The 14,961-nt window shown below is 42.7% G+C and overlaps 1 long non-coding RNA gene across 2 annotated transcripts in view; it reads right to left on the reverse strand.

Moving 5' to 3' along the window:
* LOC148161309 (uncharacterized) overlaps positions 1–14,705 on the reverse strand; it is a 63,624-nt gene extending 48,919 nt beyond the window's left edge. For both annotated transcript variants that reach the window (XR_015767670.1, XR_015767669.1), the window contains exons 1-2: positions 14,624–14,705; positions 13,954–14,085 (exon numbers count right to left, since the gene is read on the reverse strand). This is a non-coding gene — a long non-coding RNA (uncharacterized LOC148161309). The remainder of the gene's footprint in view (positions 1–13,953; positions 14,086–14,623) is intronic.
* Positions 14,706–14,961: the final 256 nt, after the last annotated feature.

A 14,961-nucleotide genomic window follows, 5' to 3' on the forward strand; every position in this document is an offset into this window, starting at 1 on the left:
CTAACTTACCAGGCAAGACCCTACCTCAGGGCCTTTGCACTGGCTGTCCACTTCTCACCCAGATATCCACATGGTTCTTCCCTTCACTGTATTTGGTGAAATAGAATGTTTAAAGCATGGCCTTCCTGATTCACCCCACGTAATAACTGCAATCTACTCCTAACCATGCACAACAGACCTTATCCCCAGCCCTTCATTATTCCATAGCACTTGTCACTAATTAAGGTATGGTATGTTTTACTTATTTGTTCATTATATCTCACTGTATAAGAATATAAGCTTCTTGAAAGCAGGACTTTTTAAACTGTTTGGCTCCTGACTATATTCCCCGCATCTACAACTGTGCCTGACATGTAGCACTGTATTTGTGGAATGGAGGAATATATCTAAATACACATATAGAGCATGGGCTGGAAGAGCATTTGTTAAATACACTAAAGCAAATGCCGCCAGTGAGGAGGATATGAGAATAGAGATAAGAATGAAAGGGGATAATAAAATGCACTGAAAAGGGGCCTGACAGGAAGCAATGGTGCGAACACACAATGACAGAGGGAGGGACTGACTCCACTCTGTGCTCTCACTGCAGCTTCAACACAGGAATTGCAGGAGATAATGCTGTGAGTGGACCTGGTACAGAGCCTGATATATGGCAGGCATTCAGTAGATTTAAACTGAAGGGGAAGTGGAATCCTGTAATTGTCAGAATATGGAGAAGACAAAGAAGGAATACCTGCTAGAAAGAGAGTTCAGAACAAGGGAAGATGGGGCACCCCTCCTACTGGTTCCCGCTGAACCCACTTCCCTTTTCCCAATTCCTCTCTCTCTTTCAGCCCCTTCAACTGTCCTTGGAGGCTCCTGTAGTTGGCACTAAGGATGCTGGTACCATGTTTCTCTCTCTGGGGAACCATGCCCAGCCACCTACCTCCCAACAAAGAGTACAACAGTAGTTCTTCACATTTGTTGAATCACAGACCCCTCTGAGGTTGGTCACCTCAAAAAAAAAAAAAAAATGTCATACAGTCTTCTGAAGTCCATACAGTGACCCTAAGCAGGAATCCCAAAGGAGGACCAGCTGAATGGCAGGATTGGAGAAGGCTAATGCTTTTGATAATTTCTGTTTCCCTGAACTGTGTTGTGCACGGTGGTCCTTGTGCTCTTCTCACTTTTACTGAAGATGAGGGAAAATGGGCCTACAGCCTAAGTATGAATACGCCAGAGAAGCAACCTGAAGAACAAAACACCTGGGAATTAAATAATCATATTTTATGAGTCCAACAGAAGGAGGCAGTACAAACAAGTGAACAACCAAATGCACGGAAGAGAAAGCAAACCCATGATTGGGAATCCTGAGAATGCCTTCCACAAACCCAGCTTATAACAACACAGACAAACATCGTCCTCAAATGCTATGTTCAGAAAGGGCTTTTCTCCATGAAATAATCTGAGATGATTCCAACGGTTTCTATTCAGTCCAGACTCTGACCCAGGTGTCAGAGCCTTGCCCTAATTCTCCCCCTACCTTCAGATACATCACCTCCTTCCTAACTCAGCTCCTTACATCCTGACTTACCCTTCCTGGGATGAGCCTTTGGCCTGGGTAAGTACCTGCCCTGCCAGGGATGCCCTCCTCACTCCTTTCTGTCCTGTCTTGACCCTCTAGATCTTCTCAACCTTATTCTACATCCTGCCCCCCTGTCTAGGAAGCCTTTCCTAAAACTTCCTGACTGATCCCCATCTCCAACCTTCTTTGCCTCCTGTCAGGACTTACAAATCTTGATGCTCAGCTGAAATAATTTTCCCTTTCTGTCTGTTGGTGTTCTGTGTTTGTCACTTGAAGTCCTTAACGGTCTAAAAGCTTCCAGAGGGCAGGACCAGGATCCATGTGCCTCCTCCTTCTGAATTCCACAATCCCATACTAAACGCTCACTACCCAGGTCAAGGATCTGCTCCTAATTGTACCAATCAACCATAAGAGTCATTTAGGACAGAGAAAATGAATATATAGATGTATTAATTGACCAGGATATCTTGAAATTCCTAGAAATAGGATTTTTTCCTTTGGAAGAAATAAAGGGCCAATCCCAGGTGAGAACAGGAGACTAGAACATGTACCAGTATTTATTTCAAGACTGTTTCCTTGGGACATTTCCCAGTGAATGCCCTGGGTCTTTGAATCTCAGTTTAATTAGGAAACAGTCTCTCCCAAAGGAGGTCCCCACTCAGGGGTTGTGATGAAACAATACAAAGAGGGTCCAGGGAACATGAAGGCAGCTTGTATGAATTCCCTAATGCCTCTGGCTGCACTTCCCTCCCTCTCCTCCCTGTGTTTTTCTCGCAGTCTCTGAGATCGTTCCAAACTCCAAAACTAAGTTCTCAACCAAGTCTCCCAAAAGAACTGTCAAGTCCAACACACATCCACTAAATTGCAGGCTTTCTTGCTTTCCCAGCCAGCACTGTCCCCCCCCCCACTCTCCTTTGTTCTGGAAGTCATTGTGTATTGCCCCCACTTTGGACCTTTTCTTTTCAAAAATTTTTACAAGGCTATAAGTTCCACTAATTCCTGTGGTTGGGTGTCACCACTCTTGCCAATCAGGAAGTTGGCCTTGTGGCTCCTCCTGAAGAGCTTCAAAGATAGTTTGGATACCAGTTGCTTTGCTAGAAGTTTGATACAGAATTGAAAGAAAGGGTAATGAAGCTGTTCAATAATTATTTTCAAGTTCTCAAAGTTTCTAAGAAGTAGACCTTAAATGCAACATCTCCAGAGATTACAGCAATCCCTTTGTATCCAGGCACAGCAACTTCATGATCCCAAATTATGTAAATTATCTCATCCTCCTTAAAATTTCCAGATAGGGGAGGAGCAAGATGGCAGAGGAGTAGGAGACCTAAATTTCACCCGGTCCCAAGAATTCAGCTGGATAGGGATCAAACCATTCTGAACACCTACGAACTCAACAGGAGATCGAAGAAAACAATAGCAGCAACTCTCGGAACAGAAAAGCGGCCACTTTCTGGAAAGTGGGACATTTGGAGAAGTGAATCTGAGGCGATATTTGGGAAGAAAGACGGAGGGAAGGGGGCCTCCGTCAGCCGTTTCTGGCAGGTGATAGAGCCACGGAGCACAAAATCGGAACTTTTAGAAGTCGGCTCCGCTGAGGAACATCGCTCCAGGGGCTAAGCGGGGAGTGGAACCCTCGCGGGACAGTGTGGTCGCAGGACCCTCGGGGTCACAGAAAGACCGGGGGAGCCTGAGTGCGGCAGAGCTCCCAGGTATCGGAGCGGGGAAACCGGCTGCAGAGACGGAGCCGAGGCACGGGCTCTCAGCTCGGGGTTGCCATAAACTGATCTGCGGCCCAGTTGGGCCACTGCTCCTCCAGCAGGGACCCAACAAGCGGCAGAGCCAGGGAGACTCCACTTCCTCCCCCGGGAGGAGCGGCGTGGGAGCGCGCAGGGATCTGCTGGGTTTGGAGACTCCACACGGGGGTCGGGTGCCAGAGACAGAAATGCTCGGTCACAGGCTGGGTGAGCACGGAGTGCGGCCGGAGACCGGGGAGACGGGAGCGACAGCTTTTCTCTGGGGGAGGACTGAGGAGCGGGGCCCCGAGTTCTCTGCTCCTCCGGGGCACGGATTGGGAGGCTGCCATTTTCACTCTCGTCCTCCAAAGCTGTACCGAGAGCTTGCAGAGAACAAAAGCTCCCGAGAGCAAACCCGAGCAGCTTGCTTAGCCCGGACGGACAAGGGCGGACAAGGGCGGGGCAATTCCGCCTCCGCAAAGACATTTGGGAACCACAGCAACAGGCCCCTCCCCCAGAAGATCAGCAAGAACAGCCAGCCAAGACCAAGTTTGCTGATCAATGAGAACGGCAGAACGCCAGCGCTAGGGGAATACTGCACATAGACTTCATGGCTTTTTTTCCCATGATTCTTTAGTCTTTCAAAGTTAATTTTTTTAATTTTCTTTTTCTTTTTTTTTGAAATTTTCTTTTTCCCTTTTTCAACATCTTATCAATCCCTTCTTTAAAAATATTTTTTATTTTTCAATTTTAGTGTCATATTCTATCCCTTCATTGTAGTTAACCTTATTTTTGATATATATACTTCTCTCCTTAAAATTTTGGGATACAGTTTCTTCTAACAGACCAAAATATACCCTAAATCTCTAGTGTATGGCTTTGTTCTACTCTCCTGCCTGATCACATTCTCTCCCTTTTTTTTTAAATTTCTCTTCTTTCTTTTTTCAACCAACTTCTTTTCTTATCAATTCCTTTTGTAAAATCTCTTATAATTTTCATCTTTACAATCATATTCCATCCCTTCAATGTATTTACCCATATTTTTGTACATATATAAGTTTTTCTTTCTTTAAAATTTTGGGAGGCACTTTCTTTTAACAGACCAAAATGCACCCAAAATCTAGTGTGTGGCACTGATCTATTCACCAGCCTGATCATATTTGATCATTTTTTTTTCTTTCTTTCCCTTTCTTCCCCCCACCCCCCCAGTTTCAGGTCTCATCTGATTTGTTTGGTGTATATTTTTGGGGGGTCATTGTTACCCTGTTAGCATTTTGTTCTCTCATCCATCTATTCTGCTCTGGACAAATGACAAGACGGAAAAACTCACCTCAAAAAAAAGAACAAGAGGCAGTACTGACTGCCAGGGACCTAATCAATACAGACAGTAGTATGATGTCGGAACTAGAGTTCAGAATGATGATTTTAAAGATACTAGCTGGGCTTGAAAAAAGCATGGAAGATACTAGAGAAACCCTTTCTGGAGAAATAAAGGAACTAAAATCTAACCAAGTCGAAATCAAAAAGGCTATTCATGAAGTGCAGTCAAAAATGGAGGCTCCAACTGCTAGGATAAATGAGGCAGAAGAGAGAATTAGTGATATAGAAGACCAAATGGTGGAAAATAAAGAAGCTGAGAAAAAGAGAGATAAACAACTGCTGGATCACAAGGGCAGAACTCGAGAGATAAGTGATACCATAAGATGAAACAATATTAGAATAATTGGGATCCCAGAAGAAGAAGAAAGAGAGGGGCAGAAGGTATACTGGAGCAAATTATAGCAGAGAACTTCCCTAATTTGGGGAAGGACACAGACATCAAACTCCAGGAGGCACAGAGAACCCCCCTCAAAATCAATAAAAATGGGTCAACACCCCCGACATCTAATAGTAAAATTTACGAGTCTCAGAGACAAAGAGAAAATCCTGAAAGCAGCTCAGGAGAAGAGGTCTGTAACCTACAATGGTAGAAACATTAGATTGGCAACAGACCTATCCACAGAGACCTGGCAGGCCAGAAATGACTGACATGATATATTCAGAGCACTAAACGAGAAAAATATGTAGCCAAGAATACTATATCCAGCCAGGCTGTCACTGAAACTAGAAGGAGAGATAAAAAACTTACAGAACAAACAAAAACTAAAAGAATTTGCAAACACAAAACCAGCCCTACAAGAAATATTGAAACGGGTCCTCTAAGCAAAGAGAGAGCCTAAAAGTAACATAGACCAGAAAGGAACACAGACAATATACAGTAACAGTCACCTTACAGGCAATACAATGGCACAAAATTCATACCTTTCAATAGTTACCCAGAATGTAAATGGGCTAAATGCCCCAATTAAAGACATAGGCTATCAGATTGGATAAAAAAACAATACCCATTGATATGCTGTCTGCAAGAGACTCATTTTACATGCAAAGACACCTCCAGATTGAAAGTGAGGGGGTGGAAAATCATTTACCATGCTAATGGACATCAAAAGAAAGCTAGGGTGGCAATCCTTATATCAGACGAATTAGATTTTAAGCCACAGACTATAAGAGATGAGGAAGGACACTCTATCATACTTAAAGGGTCTATCCAACAAGAAGATCTAACAATTGTAAATATCTATGCCCCTAACATGGGAGCAGCCAAGTATATAAGCTAATTAATAACAAAATCAAAGAAACACATCAGCAACAATACAATAATAGTAGGGGACTTTAACACCCCCTCACTGAAATGGACAGATCATCTAAGCAAAAGATCAACAAGGAAATAAAGACTTTAAATGACACACTGGACCAAATGGACTTCACAGATATATTCAGAACATTCCATCCCAAAGCAACAGAATATACATTCTTCTCTAGTGCCCATGGAACACTCTCCAGAAGAGATCACATCCTAGGTCACAAATCAGGTCTCAACTGGTACCAAAAGATGGGGATCATTCCCTGCATATTTTCAGACCACAATGCTTTGAAACTAGAACTCAATCACAAGAGGAAATTTGGAAAGAACTCAAATACAAGGAGGCTATAGAGCATCCTACTAAAGAATGAATGGGTCAACCAGGAAATTAAAGAATTAAAAAAATTCATGGAAAACAATGAAAATGAAAACAGAACTGTTCAAAATCTTTGGGATACAGCAAAGGCAGTCCTAAGAGGAAAGTATATAGCAATACAAGCCTTTCTCAAGAAACAAGAAAGCTCTCAAATACACAACCTAATCCTACACCTAAAGGAGCTGGAGAAAGAAGAGCAAATAAAGTCTAAACCCAGCAGGAGAAGAGAAATAATAAAGATCAGAGCAGAAATCAATGAAATAGAAACCAAAAGAACAGTAGAACAGATCAATGAAACTAGGAGCTGGTTCTTTGAAAGAATAAGAATGATGAAACCCTAGCCAGACTTATCAAAAAGAGAAATGACCCAAATAAATAAAACCATGAATGAAAGAGGAGAGATCACAACCAACACCAAAGAAATACTAACAATTATAAAAACATACTATGAGCAATACTATGCCAGCAAATTAGATAATCTGGAAGAAATGGATGCATTCCTAGGGATGTATCAACTACCAAAACTGAACCAGGAAGAACTAGAAAACCCGAACAGACCTATAACCACTAAGGACATTGAAGCAGTCATCAAAAATCTCCCAACAAACAAGAGCCCAGGGCCAGATGGCTTCCCAGGGGAATTCTACCAAACATTTCAAGAAGAATTAATACCTATTCCTCTGAAACTGTTCCAGAAAATAGAAATGGAAGGAAAACTTCCAAACTCATTTTATGAGGCCAGCATTACCTTGATCCCCAAATCGGACAACAACCTCGTCAAAAAGGAGGATTACAGACCAATATTCCTGATGAACATGGATGCAAAAATTCTCACCAAAATCCTAGCCAATAGGATCCAACAGTACATTAAAAGGATTATTCACCACGACCAAGTGGATTTATTCCTGGGCTGCAAGGTTGGTTGAACATCTGCAAATCAATCAATGTGATACAATACATTAATAAAAGAAAGAACAAGAACCATATGATCCTCTCAATAGATGCAGAAAAAGCATTTGACAAAGTACAGCATCTTTTCTTGATTAAAACTCTTCAGAGTGTAGGGATAGAGGGTACATACCTCAATATCATAAAATATCTATGAAAAACCCACAGTGAATATCATTCTCAATGGGGAAAAACTGAGAGCTTTCCCCCTAAGGTCAGGAACATAGCAGGGATGTCCACTATCACCACTGCTATTCAACATAGTATTAGAAGTCCTACCCACAGCAATCAGACAACAAAAAGAAATAAAAGGCATCTGAATTGGCAAAGAAGAAGTCAAACTCTCACTCTTTGCAGATGATATGATACTTTATGTGGAAAACCCAAAAGACTCCAACCCAAAACTGCTAGAACTCATACAGGAATTCTGTAAAGTGGCAGGATATAAAATCAATGCACAGAAATCAGTGGCATTTTTATACACCACCACCAAGACAGAAGAAAGAGAAATTAAGGTGTCGATCCCATTTACAACTGCACCCAAAACCATAAGATACCTAGGAATAAATCTAACCAAAGAGGCAAAGAATCTGTACTCAGAAACCTATGAAATACTCATGAAAGAAATTGAGGAAGATACAAAGAAATGGAAAAATGTTCCATGCTCATGGATTGGAAGAACAAATATTGTGAAGATGTCAATGCTACCTAGAGCAATCTACACATTTAATGCAATCCCTATCAAAATACCATCCACTTTTTTCAAAGAAATGGAACAAATAATTCTAAAATTTGTATGGAACCAGAAAAGACCCAAATAGCCAGAGGAATGTTGAAAAAGAAAACCAAAGTTGGTGGCATCACAATTCCAGACTTCCAGCTCTATTCCAAAGCTGTCATCATCAAGACAGTATGGTACTGGCACAAAAACAGACACATAGATCAATGGAACAGAATAGAGAGCCCAGAAATGGACCCTCAACTCTATGGTCAACTAATCTTCGACAAAGCAGGAAAGAATGTCCAAGGGAAAGAAGATAGTCTCTTCAACAAATGGTGTTGGGAAAATTGGACAGCCATATGCAGAAGAATGAAACTGGACCACTTCCTTACAAAATAGACTCAAAATGGATGAAAAACCTAAATGTGAGACAGGAGTCCATCAAGATCCTAGAGGAGGGGCGCCTGGGTGGCTCAGTTGGTTAAGCGGCTGCCTTCGGCTCAGGTCATGATCCTGGGGTCCCTGGATCGAGTCCCGCATCGGGCTCCCCGCTCGGCGGGGGGTCTGCTTCTCCCTCTGCCCCTCCCCCCTCTCATGTGCTCTCTCTCTCTCAAATAAATAAAATCTTAAAAAAAAAAAAAAAAAGATCCTAGAGGAGAACACAGGCAGCAACCTCTTCGACCTCAGCCGTAGCAACTTCTTCCTAGAAACATCACCAAAGGCAAGGGAAGCAAAGGCAAAAATGAACTATTGGGACTTCATCAAGAAAAAAGCTTTTGCACGGCAAAGGAAACAGTCAACAAAACCAAGAGACAACTGACAGAATGGGAGAAGATATTTGCAAATGACATAGCAGATAAAGGGCTAGTATCCAAAATGTATAAAGAACTTATCAAACTTGGGGCGCCTGGGTGGCTCAGTTGGTTAAGCGACGGCCTTCGGCTCAGGTCATGATCCTGGAGTCCCTGGATCGAGTCCCGCGTCGGGCTCCCTGCTCGGCAGGGAGTCTGCTCCTCCCTCTGACCCTAACCCCTCTCACGTGCTCTCTTTCATTCTCTCTGTCTCAAACAGATAAATAAAATTTTTTTTTAAAAAAAAAGAACTTATCAAACTCAACACCCAAAGAACAAATGATCCAATCAAGAAATGGGCAGAAGACATGAATGGACATTTTTCCAAAGAAGACATCCAAATGGCCAACAGACACATGAAAAAGTACTCAACATCGCTTGGCATCAGGGAAATCCAAATCAAAACCTCAGGGAGATACCCCCTCACATCAGTCAGAATGGCTAAAATTAACAAGTTAGGAAATGACAGATGCTGGCAAGGATGCGGAGAAAGGGGAACCCTCCTACACTGTTGTTGGTAATGCAAGCTAGTGCAGCCACTCTGGAAAAGAGTATGGAGGTTCCTCAAAAAGTTGAAAATAGAGCTACCCTATGACCCAGCAATTGCACTACTGGGTATTTACCCCAAAGATACAAATGTAGTGATCCGAAGGGGTATGTGCACCCCGATGTTTATAGCAGCAATGTCCACAATAGCCAAACTATGGGAAGAGCCAAGATGTCCATCGACAGATGGATAAAGAAGATGTGGTATATATATACAATGGGATATTGTGCAGCCATAAAAAAACCGAAATCTTGCCATTTGCAATGACATGGATGGAACTAGCAGGTATTATGCTCAGCGAAATAAGTCAATCAGAGAAAGACATGTATCATATGATCTCACTGATATGAGGAATTCTTAATCTCAGGAAATAAACTGAGGGTTGCTGGAGTGGTGGGGGTGGGAGGGATGGGGTGGCTGGGTGATAGACACTGGGGAGGGTATGTGCTATGGTGAGCGCTGTGAATTGTGTAAGACTGTTGAATCACAGATCTGTACCTCGGAAACAAATAATGCATTTTATGTTAAAAAAAAAAAAAGAAGATAGTCAGAAGGGAAAAATGAAGGGGGGCGGAATTGGAGGGGGAGACAAACCATGAGAGACTATGGACTCTGAGAAACAAACCGAGGGTTCTAGAGGGGAGGGGGGTGGGGGGATGGGTTAGCCTGGTGATGGGTATTAAAGAGGGCACGTTCTCCGTGGAGCACTGGGTGTTATGCACAAACGATGAATCATGGAACACTACATCAAAAACTAATGATGGGGACGCCTGGGTGGCTCAGTTGGTTAAGCGGCTGCCTTCGGCCCGAGTCATGATCCCAGGGTCCTGGGATCGAGTCCCACATCGGGCTCCTTGCTCAGCAGGGAGCCTGCTTCTCCCTCTCTCTCCCTCTGCTTGTGCTCTCTCTGCCAAATAAATAAAAAAAAAATTAATGATGTATGGTGATTAACATAACATAAAAAAAAATTCCAGAGAATGAAATCTCTGGACTCAAACAAACCAGTAGCTCCCAAACATACAAGTATAAAGCTTTTTGGATAGCTGAGGTTCCTTAGGGTTTCTGAAGCCCTAACTCAAGCATCCCTGCAAATCAGGTAGAGGGCAGTCATGAATACAAGAGTAGAGGCTTTGCGTTCAGGACGAGAGCTTGAAATAATAGTAAGTGTAGTGCATGTGTACACCAACACTTTCAAAGTCAAAACAGTTTAGAATACATACGAAAAGGTAAACAGAGTGAAAGCCACCTGATTGCTGGGGTCGAGCTCATATCTAAGGGTAGAAAAATTTAGTTAACACAACTAAATGAAGAATGGGATGTTCCCATTTTCTCTTTCTCTTTCTGCCTTCTCTAGAATGCTGTTCCCAATCATGGTCGTTCATTTATTCATTCAACAAATATACTGGTCCCCCAATTTTTTTTATATAAAAAATTATTCACTGTTTATTTGAAATTCAAATTAATTGGGCAAATCAATTACACTATCTGACAACCCTACCCAGTACAGGCATGACTTTCTGGAGGGCATTTTAGTATTTTTTTTTAAATTTTTATCTAATTTTATTTAAATTCAATTAACTAACATATAGTGTATCATTACTTTCAGATGTAGAGTTCAGTTATTCATAAGTTTCATATAACACCCTGTGCCCTCTTTAATTCCCATCCTGTGGGCATTAAACCTAGTGAAATTACATCCTGTGCCCTCTTTAATGCCCATCACCTAGTTATCCCATCCCCCCACCCACCTCCCCTCCAGCAACCCTCAGCTGGTCCCCGAATATTAAGCATTGTGGATAAAGCAAAGAAAACACAAACATCCCTCCACTCAAGTTGGTTACATTCCTGTGGTAGGAAGCAAAAACTAAACAAGTAATAAAAATATATATCGTATTGGGTTTGCAATCAATGCTATAGAGAAAGGGAAAGTAAGAAAAGGTTAGGATGTGCTCAGAGTGGGTTTTGTGATTTTAAAATGGGGGGTTCAAGACAGCCTCTTCTTCACACTGTTGTGCAGCCATCACCACCATCCATCTCCAGAATTTGTTCATCTTCCTCAGCTGAAACTCTGTACCCATTAAACAGTAGCTCCCCATTGTTCCCTCCTGCAGCCTCTGGCAACCACCATTCTACTTTCTGTCTCTCTGAATTGACTAATCGAGGTACCCCTACATGGAGTCATGCAATATTGTCCTTTTGTGACCAACTTATTTCATTTAGCATAATGTCTTCAAGGTTCAATCCATGTTGTAGCATGTGTCAGAATGTCCTTCCTCTTTAAGGCTGAATAATATTCTGTTGTATGTATATTCCACATCTTGCTCCATTCATACACTGAGGGCCATGCTGGTTGTTTCACCTATTAGCTGTTGTGAACAATGCTGTTATGAATATGGGTGTACAAACGTCTTTTTGAGTCTCTGCTTTCACTTCATTGGGATATATATACCCAGAAGTGGGATCACTGGATCATAGAGTAGTTGTATGTAATTTTTTAAGACATCCCCATATTGTTTTCCACAACAGCTGCCCCATTTTACATTCCCACCAGCAATGCACAAGTGTCCCAATTTCTCCACATCCTCACCAACACTCGTGATCCTCTGCTTTTTAATAGCAGCCATCCTACTGTGTGTGAAGTGGTACTTGACTATTTTTGAGGAGTAACAAGGAAGCCTGTGGGGGCAGGACACAGTCACTGAGGGGGAAGCAGTAGGGGATGAGATCAGAGAGAAATCTGGAAGACAGATTTTTCACATATGGCCTGAGCATCACTGTGAGGACTTTGGCTGTTGCTCTGGGTGTGATGGAAACCCTATAAATACTGAGAGTTTCACATGTTGCCTACCGATTTTCATGTTCTGTGAACTAATTATTGGTCTCTCAAACTAAGGAAAAGCCTCCTCCAGAGTTTGAAAACATGGCATGGAGACAGGTTTTGCAGGTTCTCAAGAGATGTCTAGTGTATCTGACAACCAGTAAGGGCTGAACAAACTGAGTTCTTGTATCTGCCTCCCTCTCTAGATGCCAAGGAAGAGATGCCATACAGCCACCCATCGGGAGTGACATGATAGATTGCTTTCACTGAAGCTGTTCATTTTCTGGATTAACCCTAGGCAGAACTGGATCACTTAAAATTTAAACAAAAGTCATTTTAGTATCATTCACTATTTTGGTTATTCCCACCATTGTTGTGGATAATCAAGAACTGACCTGGAGATAAAGGGCACAGTTCTGGAACCTCATGAAATTAAGGACTGCAAAGACAGATTAGGGTAGAATGTCAGAATGGGGAAGGAACCATGAGAATCAGGCAATCATAAGCCTTATTACTAAGCGCAACCAAGACTTGAACTTGTCTGTGCTCATTAGACCAAGAGGAAACACAGCCACCTCTTCTAACTCACCTACCTACCCTACCACCCCCACCCCCTGCACTACCACTCCCAAATTCCATCCCAGTCTGGCAGAGGCTGAATTTCAAGTCACTAAAATGCAACTAGATGCAGACTAACATATACCGTACCAACTGTATGTAGATCAAATCCATTTACCCAAATGCAGACAAAAATCTAGGTAGATGTAGAAAAAAATATTTGCTTCCTTCCCACAATACCTATGGAGTCCCTGCTACGTGCAGACACCACACTAGTATCATTGTACTATTATTTGGATAAACAATCATACACCAGAGCTTCTGTAGAGGCTGTATAAAGTCCATGTTATCTAGTATCATTCTGGGATGGTTGTGAACAAGGTGACTTTTCTTAGTCCCTCTAAGATAACTGCAGAGAAGACAGTTAAATGCAATGTTCCTCATTCATGATTTGATACACTTACAGGTTTAGTTTCAGTCAGAATCCACTTTTGGAAATTCTTAACATTTCTATCACACCAAAACAAGATGATCTAACTGGCAAATGAGAAATGTCTGAGCTTCTGCTTCTACTCCTAGACTTGTTCTTTCTAATCCCCATTCTGCTTTGTAATTTCTGTGACAATAAAAGAAAAAAGGGAGAAGAATAAACCAAAAGAATATAATCCAAAATTCATAGTTATCAATTTGGGATGTACTTGGTGACAGAAATTGGCCTTTCCACATGATTTTGCATACATTAACATTAAAATGAACCTGCCTTCTGGAAGCACATAATACATATTAATTGATAATGGAGAGAAGTAGCCCAAGAACTGCTAGAGGGCAAGAGAAAGACAACCTAGAAATCAACATTTGCCACATATTATGCATGGATAAGTGTTGTCTGGACTTCAGGCATTGGGATGCTGCCCACAGTGTACATGGCTGTGCGGAGCAGGGAAAGGGGGAGAACATTTTAAGATTCTCTAGGCTTTTAAAAAAGAGTTGCAGACACGTTTTCTGATAACAGCAAACTCCCTCCTGGAGACCCAGTATTTTAAAGGCCACTAGGCAGCCACACCCCAGGGAAACTTGGTAATCAGCCTGACCAGGCCTATAATCCACCCCCACCACACCTTTTTTTAAATTAGATAAGAAAGGCAGGGAGATACCTTCAGCAGCTGTAAAAATTGATACCTAGCTCCTTGAGCATGGAAGAGATCCCCTGAAGTCCTCTCTGGTGTTGGGGGACCACCTTATGAAACTGGAGCTGCTATTCAGCAAAGTGCACACCAATGTCCTCCCTAAGAAGATATGACACAGAGACTTTCAGAATCTCCAGTGAGAGGGTGTGGCAAAACATGAAGGAAGCAACAGAGTCAGATGAAAGAATCTTAACTGATTCAAAGAACATGTCTAAGCATACTATGTGGTAGGCCATGTGCGAAAGACAAAGATGAAGAAAGCAAGCTCTGCACCAGGTCAGAAAGGAAAGGCCAGGAATAGGGCAGGGCAAAGAGCTAAGGACCCTGGAGGAGAAGCACCAAGAAATATCCTCCCCTAACTTATATGTTCTTTAACAGAGCTAAGAACGTTTCTGGTCTGGAGGAGAACAGAGTGTAGACCTCTACATCACTCTGACCCTAGCAAACCTACCTGCCCTCCCTAAACTCATATAAGGCCTCTGGTCTGCACCCCCCAATCCAAAGTCTAGCCATGAAATACCCTCTGCTAAAACCCCACAGGGGTTCTAGAGCCGGTGGCATTCCAAGCCCAGGCTTCTTCCTCTCTGGCTCGGTCTCAGTTTTTTTGCCAACTCTATAAAAATGAGAAGTCACTTACCGATGGATGGGCTTTTTTGGCCTCAGAGGAGAGAGATCTGAGAAGAAAGTGCAAGCCAAACCCAGAGACTGGGAAAGGATTGGCCAAGCCAAGTCAGGACTTGAGTGGAGTTTAGCAGAGGCAGCAGGAGGAGGGGCACTCAGGGAGGCGGAGCCTCTGGGAGGCGTGGCTTCGGGGAGGCCATGGCTTTGGGAACAGTGGGAAAGTGTTAAGAAGATGGCATAGCCAGAATCCAGGAGAAAAGCCAGAGGTAGGCAATGCAAGACTAGTGGGGCCCTGTCTGGGTGAGGTGGTTGACTGAGGGCTTAAATGGGACTTCGCTGGAGACTTTGTTGGCA

The sequence above is a fragment of the Eumetopias jubatus genome, unplaced genomic scaffold, assembly GCF_037043125.1.
Source record: "Eumetopias jubatus isolate StellerSeaLion01/CBP00866 unplaced genomic scaffold, mEumJub1_p1.0 scaffold_226, whole genome shotgun sequence".
Taxonomy (NCBI): Eukaryota; Metazoa; Chordata; class Mammalia; order Carnivora; family Otariidae; genus Eumetopias; species Eumetopias jubatus.